Genomic DNA, 25303 nt, shown 5'->3' with positions numbered 1-25303 from the left:
AAATGCACATTACCGAGCCTCCTTGTTGAGTTTCAAAAATTTTGTAATAATCAAGTCAGGACTTTTGACAAAATAAAACAGAAAAATAGGACTACTACTTTTAATCATAACATAAACCTGATCATGACCAATGTGATAACACAACAAGCGACCTAAACAAATAACTTCGAAACCGTCTCAAAGGAATGATTTGATTCAACAAAAAATGAATTACAGGAACTTGAAAAAAGTTCGATGGTTTTAAATGCTTTTTCACACCGATTCCTTATTTTCGAACCATTTAAATTGCTCTTATTTTATCGAAAAATCTTTTCTTAAAAAGTGCGTTGAAAAGCGTTGAAACGTAATGAAAATTTGCAAGAAATGCAATGAAATGTCAGCGCATTTCTTACATAATTTCAGCGAATTTCTTCCTAAACGGTTTATAAAACTAATCATATTAAGTCGGAAGAGTATCAGGAATCAATGGCTACGCCACCAGAGAGCAGGGTTCGAGTCTCAGTCAGCGCTATTTTTTGAAAAATCAGTGATTTTCAGCGCGTTTCTTGCGATGTTTCAGCGCATATCAGCACATTTCAGTGCCACTTTATTGAAGTCTTTTGTGGTGAAATTTTCTAAAAAGGAACGCATTTCTTACATGATTTTTTTCGACCCGGGAAAAAATAGACGTCATTAGTTGCTGCAACTGATATACTATGATTTGAAGGTAGCAAGTCAGAAACCAGAAAGCGGAAAATTTCAAAATGCGTCAGATAGCCGAAATAACACCTCTAGCGGGAGATAAAATTTGCTAAAATTAAAATTAGTAACTAGCATTAATTTGTCTTTATGGTTTAGAATAGGAAAACTGATGTTTTGCTGCTAGATTTTGTGTCCGATATTTTTTGAGGTATGCTGAAATTTTTAACAGCTTAGTCTATCTCTGCTAGTAAATCACAGAAAACTTTTTATCGACTGATAGGAAACATTATCACATTGGCTCATAAGTGATATGTGGCATTCAAATAAACAAGAAATAATTAATAAATAATTCCTGTTTTTATTTTCAGCCAACGTTACAATTTCTCGATATTGCTTGTGCTAAATTTTTGATTAGCATGCCCAACATCTTGTTCGAAACAGCTTACATCATAATATTTGCTTCTCAAACAGAATCTGCCCCTTGTTCAAATTTGATGAGAAGTGAACCACACATTATTAAAGTTTGATAACTATTTAGAAAAGCGCAGGAAAACAATAGATTGAAACATTGAAGGAAACACTTTTGTGATAAATGTTTTTGGATTGAAGAGCAACGAGTGATAGGTATGAACAGCAATTTAAAAACAACAACAGCTATATGTGTGATGTTTATTTAGCAGGTTTTGCCCCTCCTTCTACCATTCTAAAATTTTACAAGAGATTCAATAAGCAAATCCTAAGTTAGTTTTCACAAGAAAGGCATGCCAGAACATGTCTTCTTAGTTTTCTGTTTCTTCTGGATTTTATGTTTTGATTTTTATTATTTGATCGTCTTCTTGATTCTTCAATTTTCTTAGCAATCGCATGAACTCGAAAAATAGTATTGTTTACCCGTTGATTTTGAAAAAAAGTAAAGTTAACTTGATAATTTCTTGAGTTTTTTTTTAATGATAACAGTTGTTCTGCACATCGCATGCAAAAAATTGTGCAAATTTCAATTTAAAAACTTTTATTTCAATCTGCAAAAAAATCAATTAATATGGTCATTGAGACTGCTTTCAAAAAAGATATTATTACGAGGGAGCGCCCCTAATAATATATTTTAAATTTTATTACTCTAATTTTGAGAATATAAAGATAAAGTCAATAAAAAGCAAATAATACCGATTATTTTGTTTGAATGTAGTATAATTTACCGTGATCTATTGCTGAATAGTTTACAGCAATTGTTATTACCATACGTTTGTCGCCATATCCAACACTGAAAGGCCTTTAACGTATTAACCAATTTCATTAAAAAGAATATTAGCTCAATTTAATTTCGAACTGTTTGAACGTTTTTCTATCCAATTTCGGAACTTGGGTTGATGATTACCATTAAATAAGTTTCCAAAAATTAATGAAAACTGCAAATACAATAATAAGAGCTCTCATATGATTAATCCAAGATGATTTATTCAGTGCAATTCTTTTCCGATTTTCTTCAAAGAATACAAAATTTCATGATAAGAAATCGCAATGCACAAATGACAAATTTGTGGCTTCAAATTCATTGTAAATTGTTTTTGTGTAAATTTCTCAGTTTTTCTTCTGGGATGTTTCGGGCACAATAATTTTCGTGTGAAGGGTGGATATCATTTGTTTTCCTACAAAAAATAGACATCTGATTGTTTTTCACACTGTTTTTGTTGTGCGAGAAACAAAAAAAGAGAAAAACTTGCCAGCAATCAGCAACTCAAATTTTTCATTAAAATTTGGTTGCTCTAGGCGCTACTAGTAGGGAGAGTAGCAATACTTAAATTGAACCAACATGTTTTTGTATACAAGCCCACCCTAACACAAACTGCTCTCATACAGTTTTGAACAAGATCTATTTTTTACTTTTTTGTCAACAATTTGAAACTTTTTTGCGTCAAACAGTTGCCGAAAAATTGGAAGCTCTTCATATTTTTGCATGAGAAATTGGACAAAATGACAGGATGTCCTTTCTAATTCCTAAAAATTTATTTTGAGGGCTGTCCGGTAACGTTATTTTGCCAACCCTCCAGTTTTTTGGGGCGTTAGTAACTATATTTCAGCCTGGCTATTCTGTCTATTGATATCTCTTGCCGCCGATCTTTCGCCAACCGATTTAAGACTCCTTCATTAATAACAGAACTCTTGAAAAACTGAAAAACTGGGTTGGGGGGTTGGTAAGTGCTACGATTCAATCGACATAATCAATAATAGCAGTTATATGATGGGAACGAAAACAACTGTCTTCATCTACAACAATTTTATGTGCCATTAAATTTTTATGACGTACGCTTTGAGAGCGGCATTGTTTGAAATGGAAAAATTATGACCCAAGTAAGGCAATAAATTACCCCAACTGAGATATTGATACCTTTCATTTTTAATAAATTTACTATTAACGACTGATTTATAATAATGTATAGATCTATTGTTATAACGTTTCAGATGTTCAGGTTCATTTTTGTGAAGACAATTTTTCGAGCACAGGTGATTTTTTGATACTTACTCTTGATCGTTTCACGCGTTGAGGGTTACAAGGTCAAAAAAGTAAGCGATTCAATTTGAGCAGCACAGGCTTTAGTCACGTGACATTAAATCGTTTCTGAATACCGCTAAACGATGCATAAAAAATAACAACAGTGGAAAAATTTTCCTGGCGAACAACATTGAAACCGTACATGAAACAAGATTATGCACAATACAAAACATTCGTAAATTCAACTTGTAATTAATTTCAGCGTTTTTGAAACTAAGGCAAACGTTGAAAAACAGTAATCTCCTTAAATTTTAAACAAAAATGTTCATCTGAAAAAACAGCCGCTCGAAAAGGGTTGATTCATAATCAAAAATATTCCAAAAAGCTCAAAATGGTCATATTATTGAAGTAGCCGTCTGAAAGGTCATTTATGGCATTTGAATTTCTTTGACCGGTATATTCTTAAGCCAGGTCGTCATCCTGATGACGTAAAAATTCGAATCTCCGAATTATGTTGGCGAAAGATTGTCTCTATAGAAAATGATGGAATATTTATTTCCATCAACTTTTAAGTAAGAAAAAATCCGGATATCATATCATGAATCGAGGTTTCACTTTTGATGTCGCTTTTGTAGCATAGCCAAATTGGGTCTTTCCCATTATAGCCCCCCCACCTAAAAAATTACAGTCCTCCATTATGGTGTAATTACCATGATGGGGGGCTATAGGTTATCTGACTAAGGTGGGGGGGGGATAATGGGAAAGACCCGAGATATGATTATACTTAGTTGATTAAAATTTAACATAAACCTTGCATTAAGTTTTATCCTAAAGTCAGAAGAGTATAGAAAATGGTTTGTTTTAAAACGTTCTGCATAATTAAAAGCGGAACAGGTGTTCTTGATTGATGATCATTCTTTGATGATTAATCTAGACCATCTGACGTTTTGTGTTAAATTCCAAATCCAAATCAATCATCATTAGTTTTACATTAAGATAGTTTTAAGAAATTATGTTGGACATTTCTGTAGTTTGTTAACGAGATAATGCCCGTCAAGCTCACAACTTTCAAAACTGAACGTGAAAAAGTTGAAAAACTTGTTTTTTAACCCAAGAAATCTACAAAACAGTAGCCCAAAAATTGTTACCCCTAACGATTTCTCAAAAGGATAATCTACATTGTAGCACTGAATCCAGATTTATCCGGTAAGTACTGAAAAATTGTTGCAAAATTTTAGGCTTCCCAAGATGAGGTTCGGTGTGACCCAACTCAATGGTCGGCAAAAAATTTCGGTCGCGCCTTCCGTCTGACCAATAACCATTTTTACTCTCTTCGGTCTGGCCAACACCCACATTTTCGTTTGCTTGGTTCCACTAAAGATCTAATAATTACGTAAGATATTTATAAAAATTAAATTCAAAATCGAATTAGGGTATGATGGTTGGATCATGGCTAACTCTGAAAATAAATCGTGGTTCTGTGATTTCGAAATTTGGAAATTACTTTGTATGACATAAGACATATAGGTTGGTGTCATTTTTGTTAGCGTTTAGCGAATGTATTTGCCAGATAAATAATTTAGCATCTCGTAGCCCCAGCTGGGTACTACTTAAGCCAACCGCTCGCTGGTCGTTTGAGAGTAATTCACTCAAAGTTAGTCCGTTACGTTATATAAATTTGGTTGGGAAAAACTGAAAAACGCCACATTTTCATCATGGTTAATGTGAAAAAGACCACTAGAATTAAAGTACCTTGTTTCATTCAATCAAAAATCCTAAGTATTTTGGCAGTTTTCTAACTGTTTTTTAAGTTGGACTGCTCTAATGCAATGCCGTTTAGTCTTGTACCGGTGCTGCATATGTACAGAAGCAGAAAAGAATTTCAAAATACTCGAATTTGCTTTAAAAAATATACTAATAAAAGAACTTTTGCTCGACCCATGAAGACACAATGTTTGACCCAAGATAACTATGAAAAGACACTACTTGACCCAAAATGTCTATTAAAAGACTTTTTACTCGACCCATGAAAATAATTTGGCTGGACTTTAACTAAGGTACTCGACCTTCTTGTAATTTAATTCAGTATTTAACCCCTCCCCCGTCCCACTCCATCTTGAATTATTAGGTCTTTCCATAAATTCCAGGTCTAGAATCGGAAAGACATAATTGAGACTGTTTTCTGCCCCCCCCCATGGGGGATACTGAATGACCAGCCTGCTCGCACCCCGAAACATTCTCTCTTTAAAAAGCTGTGATAGCAGAACGCGGAGCATATATTTAACAGAACACGGAACAGCTGATTTTGATATAAAATTTTGTACAAAATTGAAGTGTTCTAATGTACTTGTTCAAAATAAAGGAAAGAGCCGTAATTTGATCATTTAGTAGTGTATATTATGTACGTTGTCGGATTAAATCCTAGTAATTATTTTCATGGTAACAGTGGATTAATATCCTAGTATTAATTCGCTTGTTTGTCATAACACGTTATTGTGTTTGCAGTGATCCAGCTATCGAAGATGCTGCGAGTGGGTGTGTTGTTGTTTGTGTGTTGTTGTGTACTATTTCCTACAACTGATGCATTCTGGAAGGCAATGGCATACAAACGACTCCAGCCTCCGGTTAGTTTTATACTCACTATCTTTATTTGATTCAAAACGTATACAAAGTGTAATTGCGAAGCAACAAATTCATTTTTAAAAACAAATATGAAGTTCTTAAATGGAATCTTTATTTTTGTCAAATAAGCTAACGGTGTTCAGTGTTGAATTTTAGCTGCCCAGGTCGAGGTCTCACCGTCAAAACGCTAAAAACCAAAATAAATGTAATTGCGGTGAATGCGGTTAAAATGTATATAATTCACCGCTAAGAATCGCAAATCTTACAAAAGTTCACCGCTAAATTTACCAATTATCATCACCGCAGAAAATAATACAAAAAAGATATAAGAATAGCGGTGAATGCGTTGACAACAGTGAAAAAAAAGAACTCAACGCTAAAAACTGAAACTCGGGTAGCAATGAAGCGTTGAGAGCGGTGAGAAGAAAATTCACAGCAAAAACTGCTAACCGTACAAAGTTTCATCGCTAAAAATCACACATCTTACAAAAATTCACCGCAACATACTTTTTTTTCACGGCTATTCACCGCATTTTGTAAATTATTTATACGACAAAACCTCGACCTGAGTGTTAACATTTTATATTGTCCACTTAATCTGCAGTCATGTAGAATAGTTAACCTGTCTGATTCGTACTATTAAGTGTTAAGTCATTACTCGGGCCAAGATTTTATCCTTTATGCGCCTCTAATTAGCAGCTATGAGGATGTAATGCCCGTTCATTTCTTATAAAATGCGTAAGAGAGTAGAAGAGTTTTTTGATCAAAAATACACTGTAATTAAACTCTTATCTACATTCTTCGTACACTCTTTGTCGAGAGTGCAAATTGGAGTAGGTCTATATAAAAGCACACCCCTGTCGTCTTCTGAATTTCTGCTAGGCTCAACAGTGAGGGGACTCTGTCGCCCAGAAGATCGATCAAATAAAATAAACCAAAGGATTTGAATTGGTGAAGCAAGCGTTACTTTGTTACTATGCAATTTCCCCTCTTCCACTCTTGTATGCTGTTGCAAATTAGATTGCCTTGAAAAAAGTAAATTCACAATAGGGCTCGTAATAGCAATTCTATTTATATTGATAAAAAAGGTAAGAGAAATGCACATCAATGGAAAAGACAAATTCAAGACAATTTATAATAGTAATTAAAAAAATAATACCAATAACTGTGGTTCACTTCCCAAATGAACAACATCAAAAAACGCTCACAGTATCCCAACTGGTCTTGCGATTACAAATTTCTAGAGTTCAGTCTCAATCTCAATCTCTTCCTTGATTTTCACACCATCTTTTAAAGTTTAGTCCCAATAAACCAACTGCTTTTTCTCACCTGTGCGAATCCAAACTTCTGAAGTTCTCCCAAAATCTCCAAAGTCTCTCTTTCTCTCTCTCAAAAATTCTGTGTCACTTCAATTTATACTCAAACAATACGCTCTTATCTTAAGCAAACAAACCTTAATCTTTTAAGTAATCATTGCAACTTTAACTTTAAATCTGTTACATTCTGTAGGATGGCTTTGTTGGCTCTGCAAACAAACCAATATCAAATTATGCTCTGTCATTCAAATACTACCAAACATTATTCAAATTTCTCCTTATCTTAAGTACACGGCCTTTGTCCTCTTATGTAAACAAATCCACTCCACTTTATCTCATATTTGCACTTGACATGTTAATCAGTGTTTGCCTAGTAAACATTGAACGTTGAAGTTAAAAACCGCTGAAAAGTCTAATATTCCCAAAAGCCCAAATTTTGACCTCAAGGAGTCAATCAGAGGTCATCCGACCAAAATGAGGGGTCAAGATAATAAAACTAATTACTGTCACGGAAAATCCTCTAATAGTTGCACTGACACAAAATTTCATGGCCTAACTCCCACTAGAACACGAGCAATGATTGCGCACACTTTTCGTTGACCTCCCGGATGACCCCAAATTTCACAACTTAATAACTCGGGAAGTATTGGTCAAAACGTCTTCGGGTAAAAATTCCTAGTAAATATAGGGTGCCACCAACTTGCCTGCCAAGTTTCATGACCAACGGATCAGCCGTTGCGAGTCGTTTGCAATTTGAAAATTTTGAACGAGTCGTGGGTGCCGAATTCGAAAAATCTGAGTTCGTGAAAATTGACTGGGGTAGGTATTTTTTGTCACTAACTGTCTCCGGTTATTATATTATTACCGTTTCAAAGTCAGTCGGTCGCTCAAAAAAACCAACTTCCGGTTTTCGGCACTCGGGTCGATCCCGAAGCACCGACTTCCGGTCGGAATCTGGGGTTAAAAAACTCACCAATCGAAAGCACTTGAAAAGTTACATTAACCCTCCAGAAAACATAGGGCTACTACCATTCCACCATGAGCAATTCAAATTTTACGTTCCGCAGCACGGGCGTGCCCTAGTTCCGTGCATTTTTGTGAGGTGTCAAATCCGACTCCTCGTACCCAAGTTAGTCTATCCCCCAATTTTCAGGTCAATCCGACTTCAACTTTTAGTGAAATTACTATTTCAATTTAAGTGCTAACTGTCTTCCGGTAAAAAAAGCTTATTTACCGCAGGATACCCAAAAAGTGATCCTAACTCCTTTTCGATGATTATCTCATACAGTACTCTGGACTTTATATCCAATGCAACCCTTAGTTACCCCTATGTCATACTCGAACAGTCATTTTTTCGCTCAAAATATTGAAAACTTTCAAATCACACCACTTGCGGAGCTAATAACTCGGAGTTGGGTGGTCGGATTGACCCAAAACGTACACCAGCTTGAGAGGACCATTGTACATGCCTTTAAAATTTGGTAAACGTCCGCTTAATATAACCTCCATGGGGGAGGGCGGCCAAGATCTGCTTGGTGGTATTTCGAAAAACTGATAAATTGCCCTTTTATTACTCTAAATCAACAGAACTCTACTGAAATAACTCAGATCAAAAAGGGTGTAACCGGCCGCGCATCCCTATTATATATAGACAATCATTTGGGCAACATCTCCACTAATTTTCAGATTCCAATGACAAATATATATTAAAAAGTCGTGGGTAACAAGTTTGGGAAAACCCATTGTTTTGCAAATTCTAAATCGCCTTTTCATTTACTTCAAATTGAATTTCCAATTCTGTTCAAAGAATCTAGTTCACTTCAAATCATCGCTCTCTAGTTATTTTTCTAAATTTAAATCACTCATTTGGACTTTGGCCTGATGCACAATTACAACTTTGCTGGGTAAACGAAATATATCGACAGCTCAATATGCTTTTGTTCATCAATATGTTTGTTTAAGATATATCACTCAACTCTCCTCCCTGGCACCTTCGAAACAAAAACCCTCAATAACAGAAAGCTAAACTCAAATACCAAACTTAACTTGACCTAAATTATCTAACTTGCTCTCCCTCTCCCATGTAATTTTACTACATTCTACACTCCTCCCTCCTGGATTATTATTCTCCCGAATAATTGCAAGCCGTTATTTTGTGACACGATTGACCTACTCCTGCGTAGATTAACAATAGTCAACCTAGTGAAGTGAACCACTTAGCTTTAGCTCCGGTTTTATATAAACTAACTGCAAAAAATTTTCATTAGCGGTTGATCAGATTTGAAAACACATTTCGCATTTTCACAATTTAATATATTCTACCTAATTCATCAACTTTGATTTTTGATCAAACTCTATTGCCTTTGACATACCTCCTCCCCGGGATCCCCAATATCACTAAAGTAAAAACAAATCTAAAAATAGATCTACAAGAACTACACATTTCCCTATATCATCTTATTTTTCGAGGAAAAAAAAAATTTGTAAGGCTATAGTGCTTGATCAACTATAGTGCTAGGAGACCAATGCCGTCGCTTTCTCTGATCAACAGTATCACTGGTTTCAATGAATTCCGCCCCACTTCCCGCTTTCCCTCTAACAAACAAACTGTAGCTTGGCTCATAAAAAAGTGGATTGTCAGACAATCGTACGTCAAACTGATACAGCGTCTCTGTCAGTGTCCATGCTTGCTTCCCTGGAGTTGACCGCCAATAACCTATTGGTAAATCACTTACTGCATTCAATGCCTACTCACACAATTTTGTAGGCAACCATTTCATCATCTCTTCTTCTGTCCATCCCAGCTTCATGCCAGTGCTCAAATAATGTTCACGCCAATCTTCCCAAATTTCGTAGCCTGGTGAGAGAAAACGCTTCACCAACTTATAACCAAACATAATCAAACTATTGATAACCCAAACCGCAAATTTAAGCCAAATTTTGGTGTGCTATCAGCAGTTTCTTCGACGAAAAAAATCGCACGCTCTTCAAATAATCAGAAAATAACCCACAGCAAAGGTATCAAAGAAACAAAGCCCACACAGGAGCGCCAATGTCGTCTTTTGAATTTCTGCTAGGCTCAACAGTGAGGGGACTCTGTCGCCCAGAAGATTGATCAAATAAAATAAACCAAAGGTTTTGAATTGGTGAAGCAAGCGTTACTTTGATACTCTGCAATTTCCCCTCTTCCACTCTTGTATGCTGTTGCAAATTAGATTGCCTTGAAATAAGTAAATTCACAATAGGGCTCGTAATATCAATTCTGTTCATATTGATAACAAAGGTAAGAGAAATGCACATCAATGGAAAAGACAAATTCAAGACAATTTATAATAGTAATTAAAAAAATAATACCAATAACTGTGGTTCACTTCCCAAATGAACTACATCAAAAAAACGCTCACAGTATCCCAACTGGTCTTGGATTACAAATTTTCAGAGTTTAGTCTCAACCGCAATCTCTTCCTTGATATTCACACCATCTTTTAAATTTTAGTCCCACTAAACCAACTGCTTTTTCTCACTTGTGCGAATCCAAACTTCTAAAGTTCTCGCAAAATCTCCAAAGACTATCTTTCTCTCTCTCAAAATTTTTGTGTCACTTCAATTTATACTCAACCAATACGCTCTTATCTTAAGCAAACAAACCTTTATCTTTTAAGTAATCATTGCAACTTTAACTTTAAATCTGTTACATTCTGTAGGAGGGCTTTGTTTGCTATGCAAACAAACCAATATCAATTTATGCTCTGTCATTCAAATGCTACCAAACATTGTTCAACTTTCTCCTCATCTTAAGTACACGACCTTTAGACTCTTATGTAAACAAATCCACTCCACCTTATCTCATATTTGCACTTGACATGTTAATCAGTGTTCGCTTAGTAAACATTGAACGTTGCTCTGAAAAGTTCTTAAACCTCTTTTTCCGCTAAAAAATTAAATAGCTGCAATCAATCCCTGTCAAAAATCACGTGTTGAATAAATAACTAAACTCAACCCTAAACCAAAGACCAATTGTAATTTCCAATTTTGAAATTTTTTCATGCAATTCACCGGTTAAAAACCGCCGAAATGTTTAGCATTCCTAAAAGCCCAAAATTTGACATCTAGGAGACAATCAGAGGTCATCCGACCAAAATGAGAGGTCAAGATAATAAAACTAATTACTGTCACGGAAAATCCTCTCATAGTTGCACCGACACAAAATTTCATGGCCTAACTCCCACTAGAACACCAGCAAGGAATGCGCACACTTTTCATTGACCTCCCGGATGACCACAAATTTTACAACCTAATCACTCGGGAATCAGTGGTCAAAACGCCTTCGGGTAAAAGTTTCTAGTAAATATAGGGTGCCACCAACTTGCCTGCCAAGTTTCATGACCAACAAATCAGCCGTTGCGAGTCGTTTGCAATTTGAAAATTTTTAACGAGTCTCGTGGGTGCCAAAATTCGAAAAATCCGAGTTCGTCAAAATTGACTGGGTGGGTATTTTTTGTCACTAACTGTCTCCGGTTATTATATTATAATCATTTCAAAGTCAGTCGGTCGCCCAAAAAACCAACTTCCGGTTTTCGGCACTTGGGTCGTCCCGAAGCACCGACTTCCGGTCGGAATCTGGGGTTAAAAATATCACCAGTCGAAAGCCCTTGAGAAATTACATTAAAATTTCAAAAATCATAGGGCTACTACCAATCCACCATGAGCAATTCAAATTTTACGTTCCGCATCACGGGCGTGCCCTAGTTCCGTGCATTTTGGTGTGGGGTCAAATCCGACTCCTCGTACCCCAATTAGTCTATCCCCCAAATTTCAGGTCAATCCGTCTTCAACTTTTAGTGAAATTACTATTTCAATTTAAGTGCTAACTGTCTTCCGGTAAAATCAGCCTATTTACCGCAGAATACCCAAAAAGTGATCCCAACTCCTTTTCCATGATCATCTCATACAGTACTGTGGACATCATACCATTGCCACCCTTAGTTACCCGTATATCATACTCGAACAGTCATTTTTTCGCTCAAAATATCGAAAACTTTCAAATCACACCACTTCCGGTGCTAATAACACGGAGTTGGGTGGTCGGATTGACCCAAAAGGTATACCAGCTTGAGAGGACATTGGGTGTACATGCCATTAAAATTTGGTAAAACTGATAAATTGCCCTTTTATTACTCTAAATCAACAGAACTCTACTGAAATAACTCAGATCAAAAAGGGTGTAACCGGCCGCGCATCCCTATTATATATAGACAATCATTTGGGCAACATCTCCACTAATTTTCAGATTCCAATGACAAATATATATTAAAAAGTCGTGGGTAACAAATTTGGGAAAGCCCATTATTTTGCAAATTCTAAATCGCCTTTTCATTTACTTCAAATTGAATTTCCAATTCTGTTCAAAGAATCTAGTTCACTTCAAATCATCGCTCTCTAGTTATTTTTCTAAATTTAAATCACTCATTTGGACTTTGGCCTGATGCACAAATACAACTTTGATGGGTAAACGAAATATATCGACAGCTCAATATGCTTTTGTTCATCAATATGTTTGTTTAAGATATATCACTCAACTCTCCTCCCTGGCACCTTCGAAACAAAAACCCTCAATAACAGAAAGCTAAACTCAAATACCTAACTTAACTTAATTAACTTGACCTAAATTATCTAACTTACTCTCCCTCTCCCATGTCATTTTACTACATTCTACAACCCCTTTTTACACCATGTTTGTTTTAGGGGAAAATCCTTGACCCGGTTATATAAGTTATATAACCGTCCTTACCATATATCTTGAAATATCTCACAAATTTTTCTTTTCAAACAAAACTTCCAATTCAAATTTTTCAATTTTGTGACAAATTTTAAGACATTTTGTGGGACTACCACTAGAACTAACAGGAAAAAAGTAAGATCTTACCAACGTCAGAAGGGAACTTGCAAGAGCATACGAGATATTTTTTGCCGTAAAACTTGGGGTTGTTTGCACAATTGGTACTACTACGTTACTTACAAGAACCAGGAGCAATATTTGATATTATTTTGTAGGAGGAACTGATTTTGCAAAAAATAAGATCACTGAAAGTATAGTTGTTCCATAAAGGCAAGGATGCCGTACAATAGGAACATAGCTTGTCAAGACCTTGTTAGGGAACAAAACGTGAAGATCATCACCACATATCGACAACATATGATTACATGATTTGTAGTTTTGTCAATTAAAATGTGTTATGTGACCGAGAAAATACAATATTTCATTAGCTCGTATGTTTAAGAAACTGGAATCCTGTAATGATTGAAAAAAAAGTTGAAGATAAAATCAACATACACAAAAATTTATCAAAATTTCCATTAATAAGGAATTTACTTCCAAACATTCATTTTCCAAGTCACATAATAATTGTCAAACTAAAATCCAAATCAAAAAATAAACTTTATGCCCACCAATACATCGTATCATTCTTTTTGCTTAGCAAAAATTACCAACGAAACATTTTGATTGGTTCAATTTTAAAAGAGACGTTTCAAAAGAACATTCTGTTAAATTTGATTTTCATCATGCAAATATCTAGAGAATTTATACATGATTCAGTATCATCAAGCCGCATCAAGAAAAGTCAAAGTTTGCAGCAATTGTTTGTAGTGTGCAGCAATAAACCACACAGTACTCTACAGTAGTTGTTTTAAACAATACACATTAAATCATTGAAATTTTGCTACTCAGGGGCAAAATATTTTGCATATTACAAACTAGCCAATCAAAGTAACTAATTGATATACCAGGATAGCTGGCATAGCAATGGAGGCACTTCGGGTAACTCTAGCATCGAAGTTCAGTAGGCACCCAAAATTTTACGAATTAAAATTTCAATCTTCAGAAAAAAGTTACAGCTCATTTCGGCCGATGATTGGATATTCCACTGATATTGATTACGCACCACTTTGACCTAAAACTCAAACCCAATTTACTAGATGTCCTGATGTTAAAGAAGTGAACATCAATCATATCACCTTCATAAATGTAAGAAATTTTTATAAAAGGTTGATATATTTTCCTTTTCCTTTCAAATTTGACATCGTTAAGTTCATTTTAAGATTACAAACAGCAGCAACGTGATATACTTGCTAATATGCTAATAAAATTAACTTTTTCTAGAGTTAAGATTTCATAGAAATTAGTTTAATTTAGAAATTAATTTAATTTAATTTAATTTAATCAATTTAATAGACATCACGATATCTGATAAAAAATAGAAAAGCGTTTTATTTCGAAATGACACCTAGTCAAAATCACTGACATAAGATAGCAAAAAAATATTATTTTTTTTCAGAGTGTAGCTAAAAATTGTTATGTTGTTTGTCGAACATTGAAATTTTACTTCTTATTAGCCTAAGTAGCTGAAAAGTTGTTTGATAATCAGTGTAAGTTTCCCCTATCTATAGCCATTATTTTGAAATTTGAAAAAAACAAGCACCGATTACAAAAATATAAATTGTGAAATTGAAGCGGGTAATAGCAGCTACATCATGGATACAATTGAAAAAATGTAGCCTATTTTTTCACATGACAGAATTTAAAACTAACTTAGCTAATTTCTTCATTACTGCATTACTTTTGTCAATTTTGCAGAACTCCTTAAATATCTGTTTCAAATTCAAATTTTACATGAATCGATTATTGGTCACCGTTTTGTGAAGAACGATTGTATGAAAGATTTATTATTAATCTATTATTCAAGAAATTACCAAACTGATGTATGCTATTTAAAACGGTTTTTTAAAAAGAGTACATTGCTATAAATCATAGCATGGAAATTATCCTTGGAATTTAACAAAGTATGTTTTGTTCACAAAAACTATAATAGCGAGCTTTATCTTTAAGGCAGACAAACCAAAATCCAGAAAATGTTTGCTTCCTACATTTTCATTTGATTTTGCTGCTCCAGTTGTTGTTTGTAGAAATAACAAGATAACGTAACAAATGATAGGCAACTGAGCTGGGGGATAATCTCAATTACTTTGTCAACACCAGTTTTTATCATTCGAGTACTATCAACTCATATGTGCATCGCAAACAATTAAAAAAAACAGGAATAACTTTGCATATCAAAGATTTATACGTCAGCTTTGATGCTAAAAAAACAACAGTAAACAACAACTCTCCTTTTAGTGATTTTTCTTAAGCAATTACAGGGCGCGTTTGATTCAACCCAAGTGATTGTGGAATTTTTATCGTGTAAGATCTGACAAATTTCTGACAAACCATCTTGCTAATAGCCTGTGAGGGGATGCATCTTCTTATCAGATCTGATAAGACGTTTATCAGATCTTATACGATAAAAATTCCTCTTATAAGATCTTGCACAATAAAAATTCCTCTTATAAGATCTTACACGATGAAAATTCTTCTTATAAGATCTTACACGATAAAAATTCCTCTTATAAGATCTTACACGATAAAACTTAATCAAAATAAAACCCAATAGCTCAAAAAAATCATCTTCCCGAACCAGTACAAAAATTTTGGTCGTGTAGAATTTTGTATTTTTGTCGTTAGAAGGCTTCTAGCTGGGGACTGACTAACGCCCAAAACCCTATCAAAATTCCGAAAGATTTATTTGGTAGTTCCTCTTGGTGTAGGGAGTGTACTTTGTTGTCCCCAAAAATGTTGCTCTCTCAAAGCTGTATAAAAAAGATATTTGATGCGGGCAATAATTAATTTCTTTTCCAAGTAACGAAAATAATAATTCACTGAAATGTAGTTATTAAAACAACCAAGTATATATCGGTCCTTTGCACCGATGAATTGAAGCTAAGGGTTATCCCCAGAATAAGTAATTACGAAGTAGAGAATTAATGAACACAATAAAATTTTCTCCTGTTATTCAAAATTAGGAATCATAAACAACTTACAACAGTTGGAAGAATCCCAATTCCACTAAGTCAGGCTAATTTGAGCTAATCAGAAAGATCGATTAATCGTTTTAAACACCCTTTTTACCTAAGAAAGTTGAACTCGCGTGTCAACTTCGTCTCTCAACTATAACTAACTTGTTTGACGAACCACTGCTTTTCAGATTAGCAAATCTCTCTCAACTAGGGGTTAAGGACCCGTGATTTATATCAATTCCACACTCCTCCCTTCTAGACTATTGTTCTCCCGAATAATAAAAAATCCGTTGGTCCCAATGTAGTAACACACCCTCTCCTTTGTCGGAGCGTTCTTTGTATAGACATTTAGAGAACATCCGTTAGTGTGAACCATTTAAATAAAGCTCCAAGTAAATGAAAATTAGGAAATGCCCAGAGCAACGTTTACTGATTAAATAATAATTAGAAGATATAAGCATGATCATATATATGAGTCACGCAGTCGTCAACCAATTCTTTTTAAAGAAAAGTTTCTGGCCAAAAAGAAGCTCACAATCAAAACAATACTATACCAAAAACCCTAACTCTTAATCCTAATCTTAATTCCGCACATTTCAATTAAACTGACCTTTTTTTCAATGGTTTTGTCATTTAGAGCATATGGACTTCATTATTAACAGCGGACTAATGAGTCAAATTTGAGCTTCCATATGAATGTATAACATAATAACTCAAAATCACAAGGGCTGCAGCCTAGTAAAATTAGACTCACCTGCTCTCACATCAGACAGTTCAACTTTACCAACTTTTTCAACTCTTCTTTCTTCCTCCGATGCTTGAATCGATGTCCGCCTCCAGTCTCCTTCTTCGGCATTTTATTTCGTTTGCGCCACACAATCCTGGGTGACTGACACTCCAAATCCAGTTTGTTCCACTTCTCTTTCCGAATGACACTTCGTATTCCAAACAACAGCTTGCACAACGCAGGGTGCTCTAATTGCAGTCTTCTCTGATCGTCACTCCCCTTCAACAGGTTTGGAGGAGACCGACATGACACCTCTCTCCTATACTGTTCTATCTCTTCTCGGCCAAATACGCCCATCGTCAACTCAACTGATTCCGATGAGTACCTATTGCTTTCTTGACTTCAAAATCAGAGGACTGCTCCCGTTCTTTATCTTGCGTTGAATAAGAACTCTCGAAGTGTACAGTGTACTGCCACTACATTCTCTCCAATATCAAATGGAGAAGCGTTTCCTCCATCAATCGGTATTTTTAGCGCCAGATCACTTGCCTTTGGAGGTGTCAACGATTTATCGTCACCTAATTCCAACATGTGTACGTGCAACACTTCAGTATCCGATTCAGTAGTTGAACTTTTTCGGGGAAAAACTTCTTTTGCAGTAGAAACGTTGCTTTGCCTCAACAGCAGTGACTGCTCAAACGCGCTTTGTACAGTTCCCAATTTCTCTCGCCTGAGTGGAGTAATTGAGGCTCCCAATTTAACGAACTGTTTTTTTTTGCGACCTGATCCCAATGGCCAATCTTTGACATCATTATCCAGGCGTGACTCTTGGACTCTTCCTGCAGTTATTTTGTTTCCATCTTTTAGCAATATTTTCCCTTCTGAGTTGCCTGGCCCTTCCAACTTCATCTGAACTAAGCTACAGACCACATTACGCAAACGAACACCATTTCTATCTTGACCCTCAACGAAAGCGTTGAACATCACTAATTCCTCAGCAGTTGAACGTTCAAAAACATTATCAAAAACTGTTTCATCAGGCACCACTGTTTCTGCATCGTAGCTCTGATTCTCCACCAATTTGACAGTTGCAGCCACTAGCTGCTGACGCAAAGTTCCAAAAACAATTCCGCCTTCCTGTTTAGTATCACCGCTTCCTCCAACAGTGGCGGCAACGTTTGAGTCCTCGTTTTCTTTTTTGTCTGTTTCATCAATTGCGCATTCTTCCCAGATCCTGGTGAAAACATTTTCGCCAAATTTTGCTGGTGCAGTCAATTTTTCTTCTTTGCTCAATTCTGGTAATCCCTCCGCGTTTGCCTTTGCCACCGTTTTTTCACAATTCTCAGTCGCTTCACAATACGCATCGTCTGTTGGGGAGATTACAAATTTTGCTTGTAATTTCTCACAGTTATCTTCAGTTGAAGTTCGGGTCAAACTAAGTTGTTCATTGTGCTGCGACCCAATACTAGTTATACCCTGTCGTGAACTCTTGTCAATCAAATTTCCACAAATTATATTTTCTGTTGCTATGGCCGGATACACTTTTTGAGAAAAATTAAAATGGAGCATAGTTGTTTCTCCGACATCTATCCATTTCCCAAAGTACGGCATGCAAGGACCGGACATGATGTATTCAGAGGTAGTCAACTCTTTAGAGCACTATTTTCCAACTGCCAATCCGTTTTTGGTAGCCAACTCAAACGATTCAGAGTTAATATGCCAATCACAGATGTTTTAAAGGAACACATCGTCGTCCATGCATTCAAAATTGTTTTCATTGTCGCTATCAAAGAAGCTATTGTCATCACTTAAATTTGCATCACCCTCCAACTTACTGTTAACAGTTGCCTCAAGTGTTTCGGTTCCCAGTTCGGCAACTGTTATGTTCTTGCCAATGTCCCACCGTGCAATGCATCGATCCATCATTTCCCTGAACTGTTCATTTTCGGACTTGGGCTTTGTCGTAATCTGCTTTTCCATTTCTCCGTCACAATCAAAACTTTGACTGCCATCAATGTCGTCAACAGTCTCCTTACCGGACAGACTGTCATTTAACTTGGAAAGGCTTCTTTGTCTCCCGTCTCTGACGTCAGACTTCTCTTCGAGCACTGCTTTTACCCCAAAACCAACAGCTTTTATGGCAGACCAGCGTCTAGCCGAAGAAACCTTTGTCAATTCTCCCGTCATAACTGGTTTGGCTCTATTGGCTGTCACTTGAACGTTTTTCCTTTTAACTGACTTGGGAATCCCCTCTTGACGCGGTAATTCCTCTCTGTCAACAACGTCACTTTGAAACACTCGTCTGTCAATTTCACACTGTAAAGACTCTTTCTCGTATTCCTCTTTCTCTATAAAGTATCTCTCAAACGCATCCTCATAAAACTGTGGGTTGTTGGACAGTCTCGGATCAAGGAAGTACAAAGTTTCTTGAAGAGTACAAGCACGATACCTTTGATCGGATTTTCAAAATCCACGCGGCAAAAAATTTAAAGCATCCAGAGCCCAACCACACAACTTGTCTGGCAGAAACCTCTTCACTTCTTCTTCTGACCACATGAAGACTTCACAAACGTCTAAATAATACTCACGCCACTCCTCCCAAATTTCATACCCAGGCGAAAGTAAATGTTTTATAAATCCGAATCCTGCCATTGTTCTCCAAAAAGCTTCACTCTTCTCTGAATGCTCCTCTGTGGCTTCAATTTCTGCTGCAAGTCTTCTTAGTTCTTCTTCGCGTCTCTGTCTGAGTAATCTCCTCAATATATCTGCTCGGGTACTTCCAGCTATACGCTCAGTTAGAATCCTCGTCCCGAGAAAAATGACTGACTGTGTTCCAAAATAACCCTCTCCGGGTAATATCTGTCTCTGTTGCTCAAATTCTCTCGATATCTTTCGATCCACAAAACTTGTAATCTTGTTCTGACTGTCGTCAACGTGTTCCTCGACTTGCTCTGCGTTGAAAGTAGCCAGCTTTGAGCACTAGTTGCAAGTCTCTCAGAACTCTCTTCACACTCGTATTCAAATTTTCTGAATAACTCCCTTTTTAAGAAGAGAGCCCACCCAGGAGCGCCACTGTAGAATTTTGTATTTTTGTCGTTAGAAGGCTTCTAGCTGGGGACTGACTAGCGCCCAAAACCCTATCAAAATTCCGAAAGATTTATTTGGTAGTTCCTCTTGTTGTAGGGAGTGTACTGTGTTGTCCCCAAGAAATGTTGCTCTCTCAAAGCTGTATATAAAAGATATTTGATGCGCGCAATAATTAATTTCTTTTCTAAGTAATGAAAATAATAATTCACTGAAATTTAGTTATTAAAACAACCAAGTATATATCGGTCCTTTGCACCGATGAATTGAAGCTAAGGGTTATCCCCAGAATAAGTAATTACGAAGTAGAGAATTAATGAACACAATAAAATTTTCTCCTGTTATTCAAAATTAGGAATCATAAACAACTTACAACAGTTGGAAGAATCCCAATTCCACTAAGTCAGGCTAATTTGAGCTAATCAGAAAGATCGATTAATCGTTTTAAACACCCTTTTTACCTAAGAAAGTTGAACTCGCGTGTCAACTTCGTCTCTCAACTATAACTAACTTGTTTGACGAACCACTGCTTTTCGGATTAGCAAATCTTTCTCAACTAGGGGTTAAGGACCCGTGATTTATATCAATTCCACAGGTCGCATTATGTATAATTAGTTCTGGGAACTCTTCAGCAGCTCTAGCTCAGCCTCAGGCCCAAGCGCCCTCAATTTTGATCTGTAACTGCCTGGGTGCGATGTGGATGGTCGCATCACGATCTTAAGTAATCTTGAACAATGATCCTGACACTTAAACATCGGTTCTAATTTTATAGACACTTAGCCAATCTTGTTTCCGCTTAATTCATTCCACACATTGACCCGGATAAAAAACTCTACAAGTGAAATGTGAACGATAAGGTGATTTGGGGATTTCAGGGTTCACTAAGAGAGGCGGCACTAATGACGTCAGCAGGGGAGGATGGTGGTACTAGTGGACACAAGAAGATTGAGTCATGGGCTGAGTTGCCAGTAGTACACTACCCATCACAACAACAGTCACCATGTTAGTCTATTAATAACAATACTTATATTCACTCAATAAAATCGAATACATATGAATTAACTTATTTTAAAATCCCAATATTTGTAAGTTGCAGCTTAACTGTCTCGGTTGTAAGACCATCATACAAATGCCGTCCAAATTTTTGAACATGCATTGACATAATTCAGTAGTCTTTGTGGTTGCGGAGAGGGCGAGGGAGGGGGTAAAATTAAAAATTACTAAGTCACCTAAGCTGGAAGAAGGGGAGGTCAGAATATATTCCATACTTTGAAGGATTCTGGTCATAAGGGTTTCGGTCACTAGGGCGTTCTTCGAAGGGGTTGGGGTTTAATGCGGGTTTGATTCTCGTTTTACAGTTTTCAGGAAAGATTATAAACACGGTTCTATTCATATTTAGTTTATTTTCACTTTTGTTCTTAAATAACTGTGACTGAGCCGTTGAATGTTTTTTTTTTCAGCAATGACCACTAATTCATGGTAATAAAAGTTAGGATATGTCCAGACATTTATCTTTACAACTGAGCCATTATTATTATTTTTTAGCCATTAGAGCGAAATATTCGAAGGCAAAAGTCAATCGTCGAGTTATAAATTTTATTTTCGCAATAATTTTTTTCGCACCCGCTATATAAGATGAAACAAGAATTCGCTCCTCCGTTGAATTTGAATCACAATATCTTACAGCTCATTAATCAAGAAAAATTCCAGCTTATCGAAGTGAAGAACGGCAAAACTGCTGCCAAAAATATGCGCAAAATTTTATGCACGACTGTTTTGTTGACAATTTTTCAGACATTAATTACTATTCTATTGTTGTTCTTTGCACAATTTCGGCAAATAAAAAGACATAGAGTCCTAACATACTTGAGACATTAGGTGACAGCTCCGTAATTGTCTTCGAATAAATGGTTGAACACTTAATTTTGGTAGTACTGCTGCTTTCTATTTTCGTTTTCTTTTTATGTGATCAATTTTTCATGATATTTACATAACGACCCGGGATGCTCACAAAAATCTTTTTATACATAACATACAACAATCATGGAGTTCATCTTAGAGTATATCCCAGAAAAAAACTTAAATATGGTCAAAAATGACATTTTTCAGACCGCAAAAAATTCAACGAAAGTCAGAATGAAATCTGGTTACAATTTTTTTGTATGATGTTATAGAAAACAACATACTTTTATAGTCCATCAAAGATTGTGACAAAAGCACTGAAATTAGAAACTGCATTCAAAAACACAGACTTTTACGGCCCATGAAACAGCATTTTTATTGTCAACTTTATTCTATCTTTATTCAGACTTCATATGAAAGATCAAAGAATTCTAACACTGCTGAAATTGCACTGCAGTCTCGGAGCTTCTGATGGTGTTGCGTATTGTGAAAAAGAACTGTATTTTTTTATATCAAAGAGGTTATTTAAGTTTTAGTTAAAGATTATGCATCACTAGAATTTCGTGGCCTAATTTGGTGTGCAAAATCGTAGAAGCAGAATTCAAGAATATATGGCATGTTAGATAGCACTACAACTTTACACAGAACTTAGCACAAAAAGAAAAGAATAGCCCGTAGTTCTCATGAATTATTGCAATGCCAGAAAATTCAACTAACGCACATTTTTCAATCAAAAATTGATTTTTTTCCTTTATTAAGTAATTATCCAATGAAAGCAAGAAGCTCCTTTGAAAGTAGACAATTTTTATAGAACTGGCACGAAGACTGTGCTGTAATAATCAAAGCTGTGAACGGATAATAAATCCGGAATATCGAACGTACATATTAAAGAGTTAATTGACAAAATTTTAGCACGCGGTGAACAAAATAACAATAGTTTATAGTAAGAAGTTCAATATCATTTGTGCGTTTAGTTTTCTAATTTAAAAACGAGCTCATTTACAAGCCTTGTTTATCCAGGACCACTTCTATAATAGAAAACAAACTAAATCTCCCGTCTCTCAGTCTGCTCGACTTCCCTGCACTAAAATTGATATTTGCATTTCAGTGAACCACTTTGAGCAAAGCAGGTACAAATTTATTGCACAAAAATCTCAAACCTAATTTTTTTTTAGTCCCAGAAGCGTAGGAAATTAGGCGCCTGACCGATGATGAATCAAGATCACAGGCTTTCGTTTTTTAATTGTTTGTTTTAGGTTTAAGAATTTGGATTGTTTTGAGACAAACACACTTGATTCTCTCGAATTTTGGGAATAGGAAAATTAGAAAACTTTTGTGTTTTGAATGTGAACCCAATTTTTAGCCACCTGCAGCCTAAATTTTTGCTGATAAAATTGAGGAAAGAAAGGGAATGAAACTCTCTTTTGATACACATTAATGCTGCAGACAACGGCCATCTTTTTCTCTTGTAACTTTTGAGGCTCTTCTGCAGGTTTGTAATACTGATATGTCCAAGCGAGCAATTTTTCCACATTTTTTTTCGAACAACCATAATTTATTATCTTTAATCTCTTTAAAATCTCTTCAAAAAATTTTGTTCAACAAGCATTTTAGAACATTTTTTTCTCGTCCTTTCATGTTTAGCACAATCAATTAGATGTGGGGGTTTATAACTAATTCAACGTTTTAGTTCATTTCCACTTCTATTGTAATTAACAACTGTGTTTATTTTTATTTTATGAATTTAATCTTTCGTCCCCAAAAGTAAGAAAAAATTGAGACTTCTTGTACAAAAAACATCTTAGGAATACAAATACATTCTTTCCTTCTATTTGCTTCGACATCAGATTTCTTTGGGAATAGGCATCTTGTAGTTTGCAAACTCTCAAATGTTTTTTAATGTTAGTTTAGTAGCGCGTTAATTTGTTTGCCGCGTGTTAAAAGTAAAGTTAATTAATACCTTAATTTGTACATTAGATTTTCTGCATTAATTATCAGTTCACATCTTTCAATACTACAGCGCCCTAAACCACAATGTTATAAAAAATTTTCTTGGTTGTCGCTCAAGAAATTTCTCCATCAGAAAAAAAGTGATGGAAAAATTTTTAGTCCTTTTTATTCATCGGCTCGCGATTTCTATAAACCGATTATCTCAGCTCTACTGGCGGTTAGCGATAACGAGTGCACTAAAAACTGATATAGCCACTATTTGCGAACATTGTTTTTAATGCAATAGATATGCGAAACTACCTTAAACAAGGTAGTTTCTTAAACAAGGTAGTTGCTGAAACTTTGCGTTTCAAAAGGGGAATATTCAAGCACTTATGATAGATTAGTCTTCGGCGCGTTTAACCATACCCTGGAGTCGTGAAAGCTTTGTTTTTTTTTGCAATGTTAACGGTTCATTCAGATGTTTTTGCGATGCTCATTATACCTATTATTATTATCAATTTTTCCATTACAGCTAAAATAATTTTTGAGAGGTAAAAGGTTTTTTGAAATCCACTTTTTTCTGCCAACTGCTGTCATCTATCAATTGCTGTTGTGCGAAGTCGTGAAGTACTCACTGCAGGTCAGTTATCTTTTTTAGTGTTCTGTTAGCTGGCCATCTTCACTTTTTGAGAGTACACAAATATTAAAGTGACCCATCATGGCTTTTAATTGGCCATCATGGCCCTTGAAATACGAGCTAATAAAAATTCAAGCTCGGTGTCACCTCAAAAAAGATTTTAAAACATTTAAAAACCTTCGTGGGTTGACCTTTCAACGAAATCAGCCGAACCATAAGCCGAAAATGACATTGCATAGCACAAACAGCTGCAAACATATTCTTTGCAAGGTCATAGAGTGATGAATTATACTATTTTATTCCAGTCGGCTAACGAAATTTGATTGGTTGCGCTTTAAGAGGTCAAACCCAAAACGAGAATTGAGTCAAAATTGTTCGCAATTTTTTGTTACAATTAATATGTTCTGCATAGCTGTACATGCTGAGATACCTTCTCGCGTGATGCCAATCAGTAGTGATCATAGCCCCATAGGGAATTATTGAGTTAAATGTGGGTCTAATCCAATTGAGGATGAGGGGAGGCTGGATGAATTGATTCTGTCAAATACTCTCCTGTCCCAAATTGGAAAGGGGGTAATGGCTCCCAATTACCACCTATCATGTACTTCATTACTGCAGCATCCGTGTCAATTAATACTACACCTCAAACCAATCTACTGCACTACACCCCCCCCCCCTAAACACACACCCATACACTCACACACATATACACACATATACACACATACAAACACACACACACACACACACACACACACACACACACCACACACACACACACACACACACATATATATATATATATATATATATATATATATATATGCACACACACACACACACACACACACACACACACACACATATATATATATATATAAATATATATATATATATGTATATATATATATATATATATATATATATATATATATATATATACATATGCACACACGCACACACACACACACACACACACACACACATATATATATATATATATATATATACATATG

At 35.7% G+C, this 25303-nt stretch overlaps 1 long non-coding RNA gene across 1 annotated transcript; it reads left to right on the top strand.

Annotated features, from left to right (window-relative positions):
- The first annotated feature begins 4181 nt into the window (after window positions 1-4181).
- Window positions 4182-20812, top strand: LOC142356389 (uncharacterized). Its single transcript, XR_012761412.1, has 3 exons — window positions 4182-4378; window positions 5678-5796; window positions 20692-20812. It is a non-coding gene; the product is annotated as an uncharacterized LOC142356389 (long non-coding RNA).
- Window positions 20813-25303: the final 4491 nt, after the last annotated feature.

This window comes from Convolutriloba macropyga, unplaced genomic scaffold (assembly GCF_964194025.1).
Source record: "Convolutriloba macropyga unplaced genomic scaffold, txConMacr16.3 SCAFFOLD_2190, whole genome shotgun sequence".
In the NCBI taxonomy this organism is placed as follows: Eukaryota; Metazoa; Xenacoelomorpha; order Acoela; family Convolutidae; genus Convolutriloba; species Convolutriloba macropyga.
Note: the sequence above shows the minus strand (reverse complement) of the source record. Positions and strands in the feature narration are given on the sequence as shown.